Source organism: Tenrec ecaudatus, chromosome 4 (assembly GCF_050624435.1).
Source record: "Tenrec ecaudatus isolate mTenEca1 chromosome 4, mTenEca1.hap1, whole genome shotgun sequence".
Lineage (NCBI taxonomy): Eukaryota > Metazoa > Chordata > Mammalia > Afrosoricida > Tenrecidae > Tenrec > Tenrec ecaudatus.
Genome location: NC_134533.1, coordinates 70,793,272 through 70,814,372, shown reverse-complemented (window position 1 = coordinate 70,814,372; position 21,101 = coordinate 70,793,272). Strand labels below are relative to the sequence as shown.

At 43.2% G+C, this 21,101-nt stretch overlaps 1 protein-coding gene and 2 pseudogenes across 2 annotated transcripts in view; 1 reads left to right on the top strand and 2 right to left on the bottom strand.

Annotated features, from left to right (window-relative positions):
- Positions 1-2,653: 2,653 nt before the first annotated feature.
- LOC142446936 (eukaryotic translation initiation factor 3 subunit G pseudogene) lies at positions 2,654-3,638 on the bottom strand (annotated as a pseudogene).
- Positions 3,639-8,379: 4,741 nt separating this feature from the next.
- On the bottom strand, positions 8,380-8,644 carry LOC142446935 (mitochondrial import inner membrane translocase subunit Tim13 pseudogene; annotated as a pseudogene).
- A 3,731-nt stretch (positions 8,645-12,375) lies between these two features.
- The window catches only part of FAM168A (family with sequence similarity 168 member A), a 190,438-nt gene continuing 181,712 nt past the window's right edge, over positions 12,376-21,101 (top strand). Inside the window, exon 1 of one of the 2 annotated variants that reach the window (XM_075546245.1) lies at positions 12,376-12,612. The gene's annotated coding sequence lies outside the window, so the exon portion shown is untranslated. The remainder of the gene's footprint in view (positions 12,613-21,101) is intronic. The other variant, XM_075546247.1, reaches the window with a different exon arrangement.

The window sequence follows — 21,101 nt, the reverse complement described above, 5'->3', positions numbered from 1 at the left end:
CATGCAAAAAAAAAGTGACAAAGACAATGGCTAGAAGAGTGCGCAGTGCAGTGAACGACTTGACCTTTCTGGCCATCAGGTTGGTGCTGACTCACAGTAAACCTATGTATCACAGAACAACACCCAGCCTTGTGTCATCCTCACAATTGTTTTATTTGAGCCTATTGTTGCAGCTGCTGTGTCAATCCATTGTATCAAAAATCTCCCTCCTTGCTGATGCCCTCTACTTTACCAAGCACGATGTGCTTTTCCTTTTACCAGGTTCAAAGTATACACGAGACAAAACCTCCCCTCTCCAGTGACACTTCTAAGGAGCATTGTGGCAGACTACTTCTAAGACAGATTTGTTTGTTCTCTTCCCAGTCCACAGCACTTTCAATATTCTTTGCCAGGATTATAATGCAAATGCATCGCTGCTTCTTAGCTCTTCCTTATTCAATATCCAACTTTTGGGGGGGCTTTGTTTTGTTTTATTATTATTTTTTAATATCTAACCTTAAAATCCACACGAGTCAATTGGAAAAACCATGGCTTGAGTCAGGCACACCTCAGTCCTTCACGCAACAGCCTTGCTTTGCAGCACTTCAGAGAGGTCTCATAGAGCAGGTTTGCATCTTTTGATCTCCTGACCGCTGCTTCCATGAGTACTGATCGTGGATCCAAGCGAGATGATATTCTTGATAATGTCAATTTTGTCTCCATTTATCATGATGTTACACCGACAGGCTCAGTTGTGAGGATTTTGGTTTTCTTTACACTGAGTTGTAAATTAAGGTTGCAATCCTTGATCTTCATCAGCAAGTGTTTCAAGTCCTCTTCACTTTCAGCAAACAAGGTTCTGTTACCTGCATGTTGCTGGTTAATAATCCTTCTTCCAAACCTGATGCCTTATTCTTCATATGGTCCAGCTTCTCTGATTATTTGTTCAGCATACAGCTTGAATAAGTACGATTGAGGATACAACCCTGATGTACATAATCCTAATTCCAACCATAGTTTTTCTTTAAATAGTTTTATTGACATATCATACAATTCAATAGTTCAATCACATTAAAAGTCACCACAATCAGTTTTATAACATTTCCTTCTTGCTTGAACTCATTATTATTAGCTCCCAATATTCCCCCCAATATCCCCTGATGTAACCCCAATAAACCGTTAATCCAGTTACTGTTTCTATTGATTTACCTATCCTGGGTTTCTTTTACAGAAAAATACACCAAAACAAAAAAAAGAGAACAGTAAAAAAGTAAAATAGAGAAAAACCTGAATCAAAAAGAAAGTAGAAAATATTAAACACTAAAACAAATATTTAAATGGTTCAAAAGGGAGATCCTATGATAAGGCATTAAATTTTAACCTACTGCCTCTGCAGTAATCCACTAGCCAATGCACTCTGCACAACAGCAAGATTATTCACAACGCTGGGCTATGTTCAGAGGGGACATGGTTATTTCCTTCCCCTTATAAAACCCAAACAACTTTGTTATTCCCATCAAATGACTTCTCCATGATGAGTCTGGGTAAGAGGGTGAGGGAAGATGATGGTATCACATGATTCCATTGTTAGTGATTGCCATCCTACTGGGTATAAGGTGAACGAGCTCAGAAGCAGGTGGTGGGATTTTGTCGTTTTAACAGTTTTACTGGCATTTCATCCACACATCATACCATTCAATAGTTCAATCCTATCAAGAAGATTTGTACAATCATCACCACAATTAATTTTAGAACATTTTCTTCTTCCTTGTTTCATTGTTATTTGTGTAATTATATTAGTAAATACTTTTATTGGGGGGTCCTACATTTCTTATCACAATCCATACATTCATCCATTGTGTCAAGAATATTTACACATAAGCTGCCATCATCCTTTTCAAAGCATCTCTTCCCACTTGAGCCCCTGATATCTGCTCCCCATTTCTTCCCCCTCCTTCCACTGCCTCCCTCCCTCATGATCACCTTGATAAGTTATAGATTATTATTTCCATATTTTACATCATCCTCCTTCACCCCTCATACACTTTTCTGTTGTTTATCCCCCTACGAGGGGGCTATACGTTGCTCCTTGTGATCATTTACCCCTTTCTCCCCTCCCCTCCCCTAATCCTCATGTAATTATTATTATTATTTTAAAATCATTTTATTATGGGGCTCATACAACTCTTATCACAATCCATCCATCCATCCATTGTGTCAAGCACATTTGTACATAGGTTGCCATCATCATTCTCAAAACATTTGCTTTTTACTTGAGCCCTTGGTATCAGCGCCTCGTTTTCCCCCTCCCTCCATGCTCCCCTCTCCCTTATGTAATTATTTTTAATTGTGGCAAAATTATATACAACAAAACAATCTCCATCATTTCAACAACTTCTACATGTTAAATTCAGTGCCATTGATTATATTCTTTGTGTTGCACAACCATTATCGATGTCCTTTTCCAAATCAGTCCACCACCATTAACATAAACTCAATGTCCCCTAGGCAACCTCCTCCTTCATCCAAGGTAACTGTTGGTCAAGTGTGGTTTCTTTTCTTTTTTTTCAGGGTGCAAGCCTCTTTATTGTTCTTGGGGCCCCATTCTGGGCCTCCTGTTGCAGCCGAGGGTGCTGGAACCAGGGACTGAGCCAGAGCTGTGCTGGCAGCTGGCTTAGTTGGTTGACGGCTTGGCCCACTGGACATTGAGGATGAGGTGGTCGTAGCCGAAGCCAGACGCTCCGGTGATGGCGTGGGCAGCATCCTTGCGGCGGTGGAAGCTGATGAAGGCAAAGCCCTAGGACTGGCCGGTGGTCTTGTCCTTTGCCAGGTAGATGCGGGAGATGGAGCCAAAGGGCCGGAAGAGTTCCTGCAGGTCGGTCTCCCGCGTGTCCTCGGACAGGTTGGTGACCCGGATGGTGGCATTGTCGTCGGCTCTGCGGTTGGGCTGCATGGACTCCCCACGGCAGTGGCCCCGTCCCTCAGGCTGGGCGGCACGTATTTTCCAGTCTTGCTCTGGGCAGCCGCACAGGCTCCAACTTTCCAGGCACCTTCTCCTTCTCGTCAGTGGACAGGCCCAGCTGCTCGGCCGCTCCTTCTGCATGGGCCCCAGCGTGTCCTTGTAGGGGCAGCGGGTGGTCCTGTGGTCGCCTTTGCAGATGCGGGAGGACACGATCTTCTGGCCCTTGAGCTTGTTCATCGGGTCCTCCTCCTCCTGGCAGTTCAGGTCCTCCTTACTGGTGATGAACGTCATGGAGACATCATCGCTGACTGTGGTGGTGGTCACGTTGGGACTGGGAGGGTCAAACTCGGAGTCCCCAAACTTCTTCCAGTTCTTCCTCCTGGCGACAGCCTTTGAGGCCTTCCGGGTCTCAATCCTGAAGGTGCAGACCATCTTGAACTTCTTGCCATCCTCATCTATCTTGTACTCAGTCACTGTCTTGATGCTCCCGTTGATGACCTCCTTAGGAGGGGGCAGTGGAGCTCCGGGCAGTAGCTCAGGCTCGGGGCTGGTGTTGCCAGGGCTCAGTGGGATCCCTTTGAGGAACTTGCTGGTGACGACGCATTTGTCGTCCTCTCCCTCTACCTCTACCTGGTCCACCCAGCTGGGCTTCGAATCAAAGTCTCCAGTCGGCATTGCCAAAGCTTATCCACGCAGCCCAAGCTCGGGCCCGAGCCCGGGCTCTCTTTTCTTTTTTTAAATAGTGTTCTTGATATAATATTCACATATTGTGTTAGTCTGGGTAGACTAGAGAAACAAATTCATAGAGACCCATATGTGTGTAAGAGAGTTTTATATAAAGGGTAATTGTACATTAAACATCCCAACCCAGTCCAGTCCGAGCCCGTATGTCCGATATTAGCTCATATGTCTGATACAGATCTATAAAAGCTTCTTCAAATTCACAAAACACATGCAATGACACCGAATGATCACAAGCCAGTGGATAGGAAGATTTTGGATCCAGCGGCGGTGTAAGCATCTTAGCACTGGCAGGGTTCTCTACATGGCATCTCTGGCTTCAGGGTAGGTCCGTGTGACTTCTCCAGCTCAAGGCACTATCATAGTTTCATGTGTCTTGTCAGCTGCAATGTCTCCCAGGCAGTGAACAGAGAGAGAGAACTGTCTCCCGCCTCCAAGGAGGAAAATACCAGAGTTCCCAGAATTCTCAGAAGGCCATGCCCACACAGAGGCCTTATATCTTGATTGACAGGCCAGACTCCTTCCTTTCCCTCACCATGGCACTGAGGTGTCTTATTTACTTGTCAGTGTGTTTCCCAAGAAAATGAACTCAATTCAGCCTGAGCTCTGGAAGCAGCAAAGGGCCTGGTACAGAGCAGGGATCTGTACCTTCTGCGGAATGACCACTGGATAACTACCAAGGCCACAGACCTCTGCCTATGGACTTGGACTTTCCTGAGAATAAAGGCCCTTTGCCCTTATGCTTTTTCTGGAAGCCTTTCCTACCTCCTCGTTCATAGGGTCCTGAACTTATTTGGCCTACAGCCCCTCTTTCAAGAAAAAATTAGCCATCGTGATGAAAATGAAATGACAAGGAAACCGTTCATATTCGAGTTCACAATCCCAGGTAAAGGGTAGGCGTCTGCTCTTGCAGACCTCCCGGGTTGTATCAGCGCTCTGCAGGGGGTGGTATTGCCCACTTTGGGAAACGGTTCTAACTGAAAGGGAAATTGGTTGTTCCTTTTCTCCCCCTCCCCTCCAAGCTCCCCTCACTACAAAACAAACAAGCAAAAACCTCTGGACAAGTTAAACTTGTGAAATTGCTAGGTCAGGTACTAGGTATTCTAACTCGTTTTTTCATACGCTAGAGATATTACTATCTTACAATTGAGGACATGGAGCTCTAGTAAGGAAAAGTATTTTCCCAAGGTCATGGACTGAACTGGGATATCAACCTAGTTTTTAGGTCTGGTCAACTTATGTCTGTGCCCTTTGTGTGGCACCAGACTTCTTCACAGTAATTAGAAGTCTTGACCATCCCCGGAGACAAGGCAAGAATTAAGAATGCAAGAGAGCTAAAAAGAGAAGAGATACAAAGACAATGGCTGTTAGAACCAATTTTTCACAGCTGCTGTTAGAGATAAAATTTTAAATAGAATTGATAAGCATTTACCCAAATGGGCTCTTTTTGAATCTATTTGCAAGATTAAAATATTTACTAATTAATTGATTAGCTTGGGTCTCCAGCTTCATTGGTAGATTTTTTTGCTTTATTTTGTTTTTAAGTTTACGACCTTGAGCAACTTTATAAGAAGGATTCTCCTAAATTACAACTCCAAGTGCTTCTCTCCGGATTCTCCTGTGGCCTTTGTCATTGACAATGGTCACAGGCTAGCAGTTCCTAGCATGCATGCAAAGCTTCTGCTCTTCTGCCATATCACAAGTTAGGAACTAGGCATGGGAGGGGAAATCACTTGACTGAGGAGACGCAGCTGGGAAGTGGGTGACGTAGGATTTGAACTTGGGTCTTCGAGACTTTCCTGGTACTTTCCTGCATAGGAGATTTAACAATTGTTGATTAGTTTCTGCAGATTCATTTGTGATTTATCCTGCCCTTAATTTTATTTAATGTGCACTTTTTATCATTTTATTTATTATATAGTCTCTCTACTTCTTATGTGGTTTGGTTCAGCCACAGTTATAGAACCCTTTTCCTGTGATAAACACCAGGCGGGACTGAGCTCTGGGATGAATCAGATCACCTTGGTCTTTGCTTTGTGGACATTAAACAGTGGACATATTGTGAGCGGGCTTGTAGGAGTCCAGCATGGACATCTCACGAAACCAGTGGGTCAGAGGGGTTTCTTGATGTTTGGATCGTGTCTTGTAGGATAGAAAGGATATTTGATTCCTTTAATTTGACTATGAGAATTAACTATTTGGGGAGGGTGGGGTGGAAAGGGGGAATGGATTACAAGGATCTGCATGTGACCTCCTCCCTGGGGGATGGACAACAGAAGGGTGGGTGAGGGGAGACATTGGACAGTGTAAGATATGACAAAATAATAATTTATACATTATCAAGGGTTCATGAGGGATGGGGAGTGGGAGGGAAGGGAGAAAATGAGGAGCTGATGCCAGAGGCTTAAGTGGAGAGCAAATGTTTTGGGAATGATGAGGGCAACGAATGTACAGACGTGCTTTACACAATTGATGTATGGATTGTGATAAGACTTGTATGAGCCGCCAATAAAATGATTTAAAAAAAGAATGAAGTATTTGGAAGGTATTTGATGGCTGTCTATTGAGTACTGTGTGCTGTTTATTCGCTGTCAGATCTACCAGGACGGCATCGCAGGCTTATAGAACAGCCGTCAGCCCACATGGCAGTAGTTCCCATTTGTTCAGTGCTAGACCATTTACAAAACATTTTCATGCGCTTAGTCTTGTTTGCGGTCACACCAAACTCTTTGGGAATGCTTTGTTTATATCCGTGTGGTTTCTTGTATTGTTTTATATCCTAGCTAAGAAGTTATATTTAATATTCCAAGAAGGTGATGGCAAAAGTTAAAAAATTAAGTCAGATAACTTTGGAAAATGTAACCATTCAAGTTGCACTGAGAATTACACCAGGACCTGGTTTCTAATTAACTCTGCCAATCCCCTGTCCCTCTGGGTCTCAATGTCCTCTACTATAAAATATGTGCATGAACAAAGTTTGTTGCTCTTGTTAGGTGCTGTCAGGTCAGTTCTGACTTGCAGTGACCATCTGTGTAACAGAATGACATACTGCCTGGCCTCGCTCCCAGCCTCACAATTGCTCTATCTGAGCCCATTGTAGCTGTCCCTGTGTTAATCCATCTTGTCCACGGTCTTCTTTCTGCTGCCTCTCTACATGATCAATCATGATGTCCTTTTCCAGGGAGTGGTCTCTTTTGATAACATGTCCAAAGGACACGGGATGAAGTCTCGCCATCCTATCCTCTACGGAGCTTTCTGGCTGGACTTCTTCAAAGAGAGATTTGTTTGTTGTTATGGCAATCCATGGGGCTTTCAATAGTCTTTGCCAGCACACAATTCAAATGCATTGATGTCAATTCTGACACACGAGACCCTATGGTGCAGGGTAGGATGGCCCTGTGGATTTCAGAGTCTTAAAAAAAAAGTGTTATTGTTGTATATTTTACATATCATACAATTAAGCATTCCATCAGATTAAGAAGATGTGTATCATCACCACCACAATTGATTTCACAACATTTTCTTCTCATGCACATTGTTAGCCCCCTTGTCCCCACACCCTCCCCTGCCATGCCTTTATCCAGTTACTGTCTTTATAGATCTACCTGCCCTGGATTTCATATACAGAAAATCACTAAAAACAAAGCACAATCTTGCAAAATTATACAAAGCAAACAAAGTATCCTAATCAGCATATGGTGGATTATCTTTCAAAGAACCTTATCACAAAGCCCCAGTCACTCTCTATTATCTCAGTGCGTGATAATTGACAGGGCAATGTCAGAAAGGGTTTGTGTTGTCAGTAAAGACAAATGAATGGATAAGCAGCACTGCCCAAAACTGCAGATGTGCTCTACACAATTGATGCATGTATATGTGTGGATTGTGATAAGAGTTGTATGAGCCCCTAATAAAATGTAAAAAAAGAAAAGAAAGAAAAAAAAAGAAAATGATTAGGGCAAAGAATGTATGGATGTGCTTTACATAATTGATGTATGTATATATGTGGATTGTGATAAGAGTTGTATGAGCCCCTAATAAAATGTTTAAAAAAAAAAAAAGAAAGAAAAGAAACACTGCCCAAGCACCTCTACGCTCTTGTGAACCCAGTGGCCCATCTTCTCTAGTGAGGTTACAGACAGGGTTTCCTTTCAGTCTTGCCACTGGAAGGTTAGCTGAATCCTGCCTAAGAGGATCGTCATGTCTGCCTCCAATGAGTCTCTACGGCAAGGCGCTCTTTTAGAGTATCTAGGGTACACAGAGCTGGGGGACTGTTATGTGGTCTTTAGGAGTGCTCTCTATTTTACCTCTCTGGGTTCTTTTGTCCCGCCCCACCCCCACCTTGTCAGCAGTTTATTTCACAGCCTAAAGCAGATTTGGCTCAGGTGAGCGCAAGTCGGCTCTGGCCTGCCCGCCCCACCTTCCCACCAAAGTCCAAACAAGAAGGGTTGCATGGGGCATGAAGTCGACCTTGGAGCACAAAGGGGGTCTCCATGGCCTGACCCCGAGCTGCCAGCATGTTAGGAAGGCACTGGGTCCCCAGACTCAATTTACACTGGAGGCGGACAGGGTGAGGTTCAGTGTCCAGTGAAGGGCAGTCCAGGCGCTACGGAACCACGCTTCTTCGCTGTCCTGTCTCACAATGTTTATGGATAAGGGCATGGGGGTTGGAGGGAGGGGCTCCTGGAGGGTCCTCGTTACATGTTGGCCTGCTCACGCTGCAACCACGAGTTGTAGGCACGGGATACCGTGTTCCAGGAGTTCATGTAGCGGTCCATGCACATGGCGATGCACTTCTGCTCAGAATTATCCAGGGAGCCCCCAGGCTTTCCTATGCACTTCCGGAAGCACTTGTCCGTCATCCTCTGTAGCAATCTGTACTTTCACCTGCTCCATGATGACACCGGGGTCCAGCTTCCCGCCCCTGGAGTTCCTGAAATCTGAGCCGAAGCCTCCCTCCATTGCTCCGCCAAGTCACCCGAACCACCGCCGAGTGCGCTGACCCGTACTGGCCTCTGGGTTCTAATATAAATTACAATGCTACCTGGAAGTCACAGACAAATTTATGATGAAAAGGTTTATTAAGGAAGTTAACAAGTTGTAATGCAAGTAAGAAATGCTCAGGGTTGCCATCTAGCTCAGAAGCAACAAAGCCTACATGGAAGAAGCACACCAGCCTGTGTGACCACGAGGTGTTGAAGGGATCAGGGATCAGGGATCAGGCATCAAAGAACAAAAAATCATATCATTGTGAATGAGGGGGAGTGCAGATTGGGGACCCAAAGCCCATCTGTAAGCAACTGGACAGCCCCTTGCAGAAGGGTCCCTGGGAGGAGGCCAGCCAATCAGGGTGCATTGTAGCACTGATGAAACATACAACTTTCCTCTAGTTCTTAAATGCTTCCCCCCCCACACACACACACAACTATCATGATCCCAATTATACTTTACAAATCTGGCTAGACCAGAGGATGCACACTGGTACAGCTAGGAACTGGAAACACAGGGAATCCAGGACAGATGAACCTTTCAGGACCAGTGGTGAGAATGGTGATACCGGAGGGTGGAGGGAAGGTGGAGGGTAGAGAGAGGGAACCGATTATAAGGATCAACATATAACCTCCTCCCTGGGGGACAGACAACGGGAAAGTGGGTGAAGGGAGACATCAGTGTAAGATATGACCAAATAATAATAATAATTTATAAATTATCAGGAGGGAGGGGGGTGGGGAGGGAGGGAGAAAATGAGGAGTTGACACTGAGGGCTTACATAGAAAGCAAATGTTTTGAGACTGATGAGGGCAACAAATGTACAAATGTGTTTGACATACAATGGATGCATGTATGGATTGTGATAAGAGTTGTACGAGCCCCCAGTAAAATGATTAAAAAATTTAAATGCTCAGGGTTGAGTTATTAGGACATGTTACAAAGATCGTTCAGGTGTGCTAATAAATGTCCATTGGAGCGTACTACTTAGGTGTAAACCTCAACTCGAAGGCGTTCAGCTCTTGAATGAAGTGTCCAGAGGCACACCACTCCAGTACTCCTCAGCCAAAGGCAGTCAGCTCCAGTTTTTGTGGGCTAGCAAGCCCAACTTCCCTAAATGCTCAGAGGCACTCCTGCACAAAAGCACTCAGCTTTGCTTGCTCTGTGGGTTGGGAAGTTCATCCCGCTGCTCTTCCACGCTCTGCCTCTGGGTTCTGCTGCTGCTTCTCTGATGTTGCTGTTGTCATCTGGGTGGAGGAAGGTCACTTCGCAGGAATCACAGGTCCAAAGGACACACTGCAGTCCTGGCTCTTGCTGGTAATGAGACCCCTCCTTTTGCTTCTGAGAGGGCTCATTTTATTGACAGCAGGATGGCAATCCAGGCAACCTTGTTTGCAATTACTCAGAGGTGAATCCTATCAGTATTTCCCCCCACCTTAACAGACCAGCAAGGAAAGGTGACAAGTTGGGAGTAAGAGACTGGCTAGAAGAACCCCATTCAACAATTCACTGCCCCTGCAGCACTCCTCATTATTTCCATTTGACGGTTGTGGACCCTGAGATTCAGAACAGCTAAGGACACTGACTCAAGGCAGTTGGGTGGGGGCTCTGATTGTAAGATTTCTAGTCCACTGTAGTAATTGGATGCCATTGATTCCATTCCAACTCATAACATCCCATGTGACAAAGTAGAACTGTAGGTTTTTCTGGGCTATGATGCTTACAGAAGCAGATTGCTGTATCTTTCATAGAGTCCAGGAGGGGGTATGAACCACCAATCTTGGGTAGTAGCTGAGGGTTTAACCATTTATGGCACCAGGGCTGCTCCTAGTCCACTCAACTTCATATCTATCAGGTGATTTATTCCCTGAAGAGAGAATTCAGCAACCCATTTGCTGCCACTAGTGAAAAGGGGGGAAAGAAGATAGGTTTTAGATGCAATATTTAAAGAGGGGAAGGGGCTTGCCTGTCATAATGAACACATCATAGGAATTTTTCTCACTATTCTCAGAAAAGAAAATGATGTGGGGTGAAGCTGGAGAAATAGGCCATAGTAGGATTGTCAACTAATTGCTACCTCTTAGCCAGGTATTCTGTACCTTTGTCCTGTATGCCTGACATTCTCCAGTGGGCTGGCCAGTGGAGCTCATGGGTTTCTTGCAGGTCAAATTGATGACATATACCAAAAAAAAAAAAAAAAAGTTTGAGACAAACTATATGATGTGTGTTGAATCAGATAATCTGATAAGATGTTCTAGGGGAGAGGGATACACAGTTGATAGAAGGATATTTTAAAAAAGACATCAGAAATTGACAAAAATTTCCCTCCTAACTTAATGTTCTTTTGTGAATTAGGGTTTTAATCATGAATTTATGGAGCTCACAGAAAACAAACCAACATAGTCCTGAGCACTGCTAATGGCAGTACAGAGCCAGGTAAAACTTTTAAGCAGCAAAGAGAAATTGTTGGATTTGGAAATGATATATTTAAAATATAATTTTGAACTTTAAAAATATGGTATGTACTCCTTATAAATAAATCACACAATATGAAAAATGAAAATTATTTGAAATCTGATGTCCTGGAGAACCTCTTTCCTGAAATTTCGCTATGCCTGTAGACTATTGTGTCAAACTCACATAAATTGGGCCATTCTAAACATGCTGCTCTGTAATCAATTTTTCGCTGGAGGATAAATTGTGAATAGCTTTTCATGTCAATAAATAGATCTATATGATAATTGTAATGGCTGCTTACCACTGCATTGTGTGTATATATAATAACTGATTTAACCAGCTCCCTATTGATGGGCATTTAAATTCTTCCCCTCTATAATCACCAACCTCATACAGGAACTTTGTATATTCATCTTCTACAAATCATCCGTGTGTGTGTGTGTGTGTGGTAAAATATACATAACATCTATCATTTTAAACCATTTAGTGGTTTGATTACCTTTTTTTTCTTGATTACCTTTTTAAGGTTAATTCTTACAAGTAATGGGGGCTGAGTCAAGAAATATGCGCACCTTACTTTGGTATTCAAATAGCCAGATCTTCCTCAGATTTACTGGGAGATGATGAAGCTGCTACTTTAATCCTGGTGTGACATCGAGGCAAAAGAGAGATGGCGCACACAGTACAGACTCTCAGGTGCTTTAGCCCATTACGGCCTTCCTACCTTTTTCCTTTCACTTATTTTCTTAACATGGAGGAAGAGCCAAGAACTGCATCTCCCAGGCACTCTTAGGGACTACACTCCTGCGTAACCGTGGTAGTGCCGGGTCTGAGAAGGCTACAGAGAATGGGCTGGGGGTGCAAAGGATGCTGGGAAATGTAGTCCGACGGGAAACAAAAAAAATGAGTGTGTGTGTATTTTGAAGACGGGTGGAGCTGCTGCCAGCCTTGCATTTGGAAACGGGGCGGTGGGACGCCCTGACCTCCCTCATACGTAGTCTTTGAGTGTACAATAGCCGCCCAAGGATGGTTGGCTTTATTCCATTGTCCCAGACGAGGAAAGGCGCGACGCCTTCTCAGTCTGCGCGCGCGCGCGCGGGGGAGACGTAGGCCGCCCGCGGGACGGAGCAGAGCATGCCGGGAGTTGTGGTCCCGGCGCACTGAAGCGGTGGGACGTGTCGAAGCGCTGCGTTCGACTCCTCCTTCCCCGCCCTTCTCAGCGGTCCCCCGCCCCCCCACTCTGCCTCCGCCTCCTCCACCCGCAGCCGAGCGTCCCCTCCCCCAACCCGTCGGTCTCCTCGGCGGCTACTGCAGAGGATTCAGAGCCGAGTAGCTGAAGAGGAGGAGGCTTTCAGTCCCTGCGCGCCATCCGCCACCCTACGGACACCGGTGAGGGAGCCAGAGCGTCGCCGCTGCAGCCGCCAGAACAGACAAGGGCATCGCCGCCTCAGCCGTCGCTGCTTTTTGCCTGCAGTCGCTCGCCGGTGAGAGCCCCTACCCCCGCCCCCCCCCCCCCCCCAACCTGGCCCGCTCGTCCTGAGCCTGGGCTGGTGGTGCTGGAGAGAATGAGAGTGCGGGCAGCAGGGCCCCTGGGTGGGTTTGGGGGAGGGGGCTAAGGTTGCGATGGAACGGCGGGCTGGCGGGGAAGACTTGTCCTGGCGCGGGCTGGGGGTGGGGTGAGTGAGGGTGGGACCCAAGCAGGTTGGGGGGCGACAAGGGAGGGAGATTTTTGATGGCGAATGGCCAGAGCTGGGATAGGAGTGTGGAATTAGGGGGATGGGGGTGCGAGGTGGAATTTGGGTTGGTGTTGGGGCGAGATGGGAGATAAGACTGGAGTGGGTTGGCTTTTAATGGGGGAGGGGACTGAATGAGGGTGGTGGGTTTGGGGTTGGCCAGGAGCAGTTGACAGCTTGGGATTTGAGCTGGGGTGGGAGGTAGGGGGATGCTTTCAATGAAGAGTGGGATATCCTGACTAGCATTGGACCCTGGGGGTGGGGTGTTAATTCTGGAGGGTGGAATTTGGGGTGGATCCAGGACAGGCTGATGGGGATGGTGGGAGCTGAGAATGAGGGGCATGACTTGGCTTGGGACCTGAGCTTTCAGTAGGGTTTTGTCACCGGGGGGGGGGGCGGGGGGAGAGGGGGTCGGTATGTGGAATTCATGGAACCTTATAGGATAAAAGAGGTTGGAATGGAGCAGAGACCCTATCGGAGGTGGACATAGGGGGTAGGACTCGAATGAGTGGGGCATGATGGTGAGCTGGCAGGATGGAGGGGCGATTGGAGTAAGGCCCAAAATGGGCACTCAAGGCTTGAAAGTGGGAGGAGGGAATGCAGTGAAATGGAAGTTAGGGGGATTTTAGAACCCCCGGAAGAGACATGATGGTTCTCTGGGTGCAGGGTCGCGGTAGAGGGCACAGACGAACAGTGTTAGGTGGTGAGCAGGGTTAGGTAATGGTCGGTTGAGAACGCCCCTTGACTGTGGTGACAGGGAGTTTGGGAGAACTGTCAGACAAGCTGTTAAGACCGGTGAAGTGGCTAATGATCATGAAGTCGCAGAGGAGAAATTTGAGGGGTGTAGACCTGGAGTTGCAGAGAGCAAAAGGGAGAGCCATCCTGCGGGGCGGGGGAGGGGAAATTGGGATGGCCTAGAGATACAGTAGGGTTAGGGGTTGGAACACTTTATATGGGCAGCTCTGGTGGCTGTGGTTGGGGAGGGACTCCGATCAGGGTTGTTCGAGGGTACTTTGCGTGAGCCAGAAAAGCTATGTTAAAGACTGCCTTAAGATACTAAATTGATCTTTTTGTTTCATTTATATCAGTAACATATTTAGAAGTGAATTCAACCTAGAGAATCAAGTTAATAAGGATTTCAGGAAGGATAGAATCAAGGAAGGCAAGGTCCCAATCGCAAGGAAGAGATGAAAATGGGATGTGATACATTGATGTCTCTGTCTTTCTTTCCCTGGTACTCTTAACAAATAATTCTGGAGTTTGAAATTTAAATAGATTTGATGAGATTGAGATTGTTAAGGAGCATTCCTTACTTGAGCACTGATGAACAAGACTGACAAATACGAGGCTAGATTTATTTCCTAGTCAGATGGCATGCATAGATGTAGAAAGTGCTTAGCCCCCTCCCCCCATTAAAATAGATTGGTGTCCTGGTATGCAAGACAATTAGGCCCATCATTGTATTGCAGGCTAATCTTGAGATGAGTCTTGGCACCACTGCTTTATGTAAACAGAGTAAAGACAGGAAATACGGAAATGTCATAAATATTCATTGCTGAGATGCCCTGGTACTGATGGAGTTTTTCATTTGATTTTCTTTTGACATTGCTTGATAAGATTTAAAATAATTGGGCTGTATTCCTATAGATTGAATTTTTTTCTAAAGGATTTCAGGTGATCAGAAATCTGTCAGGTGTAGATAAATAGGCATATTGAGTAATTTTTATCTTGTTTTTTAAGGGGGTGATATTGATGTGGCATATTGCATTAACCACAGAAATAACATCTATTCATCAAAATTTTGATTTAAAGCCTAGTGATATGTTCATTCTCCTAGCAGAATGGTGATGAGGGAAGGTAGAGAGGGGTGTGAATGGAGGAACCATCTTTACAAAAAACAGTTTTCTGGATGTGCTGCATTAACTATAGTATATTGAACATTAATTGACTATTAATTGGAGTTCAGACTGGAAAATGAGGAGACTTATCAAGAGGATAAAGTTGGTATCATTGGGATGAAAATAATTTTTGTTTTTCTTCAAGCTTCAGAGTTGTGTTAGCACACATCATTTTCCTGGGCTTTCACAGTTTTAGTACATAAAAATACACACTATTCAGTATCTTTTTGATGTTAGTTCCTAAATAGGCAGAATGATGGAAGGTTGGACTTAACCTTGTAATTGAAAGTTTTGTTAGGAATAAACTTTCTTTATTACAGTACAAATCAGGTTTGAGCAGTTACCTATAATTCAGTGAGAGTATAACCTAACTAATGCAAGTATTATAATTTTACTCTGGGGTCCAGACATTCCTTTGGTGGACCTGTAGGCTTGATCTAGAGGTTAGATATTTATATTATAACCTTAGCTTTTGAAAGCTTAAACTGAAAAGAATTGCACGAGAGGAATGTTTTGGTGGTTACATACGCAGTAGAAATATGTATAAAGTGTTTTAGTAGCTTTATTTCACTTGAACCTCCAGATAGTCTGGTGCTAAGGAGAAAGCCGGAAAAGGTTTTTGTTCGATAGGCAACTGGAAGGAATGAACAGACCATAGACAAGAGTCAAGAGTCAATGGTTCATATCCCAGACCTACCACTTTAGGTCAGAGGTAGAGAGGGAAGTGATTGAAGGTGTGAAGTCATGAAAAACCTCGCATACTTCGCACAGCTGTCAAAAGGAACAAATCTGCTCATGCCCGTAAAAGCAGTTTGTGCCCCAGGAACATTGATATGAAATATTTGTTCACTGTTTACTTAATGCCTGCTAAGTGCCAGGGAGATGAAAGTGAACAAAAACCTGCTTCCAGAGTTGTGGATGAGATAGACAATTTAAATATAGTCGTGATCTGCATAAAGGCAGTTGGAGTAACTTCCAGCAGCATAATGGCCCCAACCCCTGTAAAGCCTATTATATTAAGAACTTGTGGCTCATGCAAAGGTTTGTAATAACAGTCTAGCAAATGAGTGCTGCTTTGGAACATGCATCAAAGTATTATTAGTGTTGCTGTGTTAAGGGATATTCTAAGGTATCTGAAAGTATTTTATGATTATTATGCATGGAAAGATATTGTACTCTAAAAGAAACAATTGACTACCTGACATTAGATACCAACTGTACTTAAATTGTTTCGATTTGCATACAAATTCAATTTATGGACAGATTTAGTAATGGAATTTGTGAATTCGTTTGTAATCCAGGGCCTGCCTGGATGTAACATGGTATTCACACAAAATCAGAATCACCTAATTTCCTATTCCACAGTCTGTATTGTGGACTTTAAACAATGGGTGACTGTGTAGTGTGAGAAGTGAGGCAAAAATATATATTGGTTAAGAGTGTGGCTTTAAAGTTAGTCTTCGTACTGCCTGGGCAGCCTTGGGCAAAATGGTCTCATCTGTAAAATGGGGATAGTAAAACTAATCTCATAAAGTTGTGTGGAGGGTTAAACAAAATGCATGCAAAGAATTAAACATAGTGTATATTACATAATGCATTACTGTTGAGTTGATTCTGACTCATAGTGACAGTATCGGGCAGAGTAGAGTTGCCCCACAGGGTTCCAAAGCTGTTAATATTTATAGTAGCAGACTGCTGCATTTTTTCTGAGTAACTGGTAGGTTTGAAACGTTAGCCTTCAGGTTATCTGTCAAGCACTTTAACCCTTGTACCACTAGGAATAATTTTCTTATATAGCACACGCTTAAACATTGTAGGTTGTTGCTGTCATTAGTGGGGTGGTAGAATTTTTAGTATTATGATCTATTTTTTGATGGTGTGCACAGATGTGTGTGACTATTAAGCTAAAGGTTGGGGTTTGAAATCTCATCACAACTCCATGGAAGGACGTCCTGGTGATCTGCTTCTCTTAGGATTACAACTGTGGAAACACTCTCAGGCAGGTCCACTCTAACACATGGGGTTGCTATGAGGATTGACTTGATGGCGAGGGAATTAAAAAAATAATTTATTCATGAAATATGCTTTTACAGTTTATTTGCTTATCCGTATGGTTTGTACTATAAAATAGGAACTTTAATAAAATACTAAACAGTTGTTTGCTCTTTGTTTCCTCATATGCAGTAATAGAAGAAAAAAATACTGTGAGAAGTTAAATAACTTGGCACTTTCTAGTTGCAGATCAGAAATTCTGATTCTTCAACGTGAACTCCTGTGCATGAAAGCGTGACTGTAAAGTAAACGTATAACTTAAAGAACGATAATAAATTAAAGACCTTGTACACCCAACACCCAGGTGAACAAAAGGATTGCTAGTACTCTTGAAGGCTCTTGTGAGGTCCTGCTTGATTGAATCTCTCTCTTTTCTCCCCTTTTCCTTAAAGGTAGCCAACAGCTCTCCTGATTTTTGTAGGAATCTTTCTCTTGCCTTTTTATCTGGTTTACCAAACATATGCTTATCTCTAAACAATAGATTCTCCCCCACCCCTTTACAGCTTCATATACATTATAGTGTCTTTTGTGACACTTTTGTGCTGAACTATTGTTTGTTTAGAAGAATTTTATTCCTTCTACCATCATGGCAGAAATTTGAAAGTACAAAAAAGAAAAAAAGGAACAAAATGATTGTTTATTGGCCCTTTCTCCAGGAGTACATTCTATTAACATATTCATGCACTAAGACCTGGGATGCTGTGGTTAAGCACTTGACTGCTCACCAAAGGTTAGGGTTAGCTGCTCTGCAGGAGAAAGTTGTAGTAGTCTTCCGGCTTTACAGCTTGAGAACCTTTGGGAGAAGTTCTACTCTGTCCTATAGGGTCACTAAGAGTCAAAAGTGACTCTATGACAATTCTGCCCCCCCCCCCAGAATGTAGTGAAGAATATTGACAGTTCAGGTTGCAGGAGGAATCCAGTTTGCAGCTATGCATGATCAGATTTCCCAGATGTGAATCAGTCATACTTGGAAATCGGAATAGGAGAGGGTAATAGCAGATGTCCTGAGCTCTGAGAGTATTTACTGTCTTGGAATATTTTTCTCATGGGCAGGAGGTCTTTATATTTTGGTTACTAATTCTTTGTTAAACCAATTTGGGGCTTCATATCATATTTTGGCAAGCCAATTCGCTCTTAGGGTCAGGATTTTTGTGTATCGTTTGTTTTGCAGAAAGGCATTCTGGTACAGTGGTCCTCTCTTGATGGAGCAGGAGGGTCTGTCATCTATATATTTTTTCATGAACTTTTTGAAGTCTCTCTTGTGCATATCAGAAGCTTAACAATCTAGATGCCAAGACTTTTCTGTTCAAGGGATTTAAAATCTATATGAATTAATCACCTGTTTAAGCTTCAGTTAATTTATCTGTAAAATGGGGCTCAAATAATATAAAATAAATGTGAACATGTTTTTAAGGTATAGAAGACTTTATAAGCGTTTATCTTACCCCCTTGGTGCCCCCCTCCCTCCCAGTTTATAAAACTGAAGGCAGAATACCCTAGACAGGCAAAAAGCTTGTCATATTTGGTTTATTGTCTTTCTGGTGGGTTTTTCTCCTGGTGGAGACCAGCTCCTAGTTTCTCAATTGGCATTGGGATGTTGTTGGTTTTAGTGGGATGGAGAAGCTGATAGAGGACTTTCTCTTAAGTGAATTTTTGGGACGTGGGATTCTGATTCATAGGGGCCCCTCTGTAGGGTTTCCATAACTGTAATAAAAAATTATTATTAATAGGGGTTTAATACATATATCATTCCATAGTTCAATCATTCCACGACTTTAAGTTTTGAAGAACAGCAGATGGCTTCATCCTTCTCTCATGGCAGCTGGCAGGGTGGGTTTGAACCACTACCTTTTGGTTAGCAGCCCAAAGCTGAACCCATAATGCTGCAAGCTCTTTTTCTTAGTCTAGCACGCCTTTGAAGCCTGTTTAGCATGCTAGCTCAACAAAATCTCTTTTAACTGATGGATGGTGGCTGCACTTGAGATGCATTGACCAGGAATCCAACTCTGTTTTTTGCATGGAAGTTGAGAATTCCAACACTGAACCTAGTTGGTGCTGTATATGACAACTTACAATAATTATTGTAATTTTACTTTTGAATTGTTGGGTGATATTTTCTTCCTCCAGGCTATTCTTCTGTTATTCAATATTTCCCTGGGCTACATCTCCCCTCAATTTTCATTTATAAGGCAAATTAATTTTATTATCATAACTGAAGTATAACAGAGAACACAAATCCATAACTACTCTATATTATTCCAAGGCCAAGGAGTTAGAGTCTTGTGCATGACGACAGATAATGTGTGCAAAAAAATCTATTCAACACTTGTTGAGTGATTGCTAGGAGGCTGGGGTATGAAAAATTAAAATACTCAGCTCTGAGAAGTCTACAGACATGTCCCACATTGGTATTGCTTTGTAGGATAAATTCTCCAGTGGGAGGTGGAGGTTGATGGGGCCTGATCTGTCTGGGGAACAGATATGTCTAGCACAAGTTAAAGAGTCGAAGACAGAAACTTGGTCTAATTAGGGGGTCTGCAAACGTTGTACAGGATCAAATAGGAAATTCCTGAGGCTTTATAGTCTCGTGTGTGTGTGTGTGTGTATCATACCCATTTTACTTGTATTTTCTTTTTATACTAATGTTTTAAAGTATAAAAGCAAATTCTGGGTTCACTGGCCATATGTGAGCCATAGCTTGTCTATCTCTAATACACTATGAGAAATTGAACTTGGATATGACAAAATAACAATCTATAAATTATCAAGGGCACATGAGGGAGGGGGAAGCGGGGAGGGAGGGAAAAAAAAAAGAGGACCTGATGCAAAGGGTTTAATTGGAGAGCAAATGTTTTGAAAATGATGAGGGCAAAGAATGTATGGATGTGCTTTATACAATTGATGTATGTATATGTATGGATTGTGATAAGAGTTGTATGAGCCCCTAATAAAATGTAAAATAAATAAATAAAATAAATTGAACTTAGTAGAATATTCAAGAACATAGAGACTAAAATAAATTCATATTTCTTGCTTTATTTATAAAATTTAGTTTCTTGGGCAATCATGTGAATCTTCAGTATTGAAACAATGTATAGACTATTTTATACTATACTACTCTGTTTATTTAAAAGTTTATAATTTTATTAAACATTATTGATCTGTATATGAAGATGCTCTAAGAACATCTTGGTTTATAAAACTCTAATTCAACTCTGCATCCTCTCTCCACCAGGTCCTTTCAGGATGTGCCTATATTTATGAGATAAAGTATGCTTTTTCTTTGGTATGGACATTTCTTTTTTTTAATCATCTTATTAGGGGCTCATACAACTCTTATCACAATCCATATATACATCAGTTGTGTAAAGCACATTCATACATTCATTGCCCTTATCATTCTCAAAGCATTTGCTCTCCACTTAAACCCCTGGCATCAGCTCCTCATTTTTCCTCCTCCCTCCCTGCTCCCCACTCCCTCATGAGCCCTTGATAATTTATAAATTATTATTTTGTCATATCTTGCCCTGTCCAACGTCTCCCATCACCCACTTTTCTGCTGTCCATCCCCCCAGGGGGGGAGGTTATATGTAGATCTTTGTAATCGGTTCCCCTTTTCCACCCCACCCTCCCAGTATCGCCATGCTTACCACTGGCCCTGAAGGGATCATCCACCCTGGATTCCCTGCGTTTCCAGTTCCTACGTACCAGTGTATATCCTCTGGTCTAGCCAGATTTGTAAGGTAGAATTGGGATCATGATAGTGGGTTGGGGGGAAGGAAGCATTTAGGAACTAGCATTTAGGGTGCTACCCTGCACCCTGACTGGCTCGTCTCCTTCCTGTGACCTGGTATGGACATTTCAAAGAAATCTTGGCTATTCATAATTTTCATAGTAAACTTCATTATCTGGTTACTGGAGATTATGACCTTTTTTATGATTTGCCTTCTGATCATGCCCTTCAGACTTCACAATTCTGAAACTCATTTCTTTTCTAGCCTCTTTTTATAATTTTTCTGCATACTCTAATTTTTCTTAATGTGTCCTCCTGCCTCTTATTTGAATGGATAGCAAACATCTATTAGAGTGCTGTAAAGATCGTTGTACTGCTTTATTTGACGACAGTACATGGGCTGCATTACCTTCATTTTAAGGAAGAACTAATTGAAACTCAGGGCACTTTGTCATAGGCCTTAGGACTACTAGAGGATCTGGATGGGAAATCAAAGGGATCTAATATTTGAGTGGTAGGCAATATGCTGGGTACTTTTTGCTTTTATATCATTAATT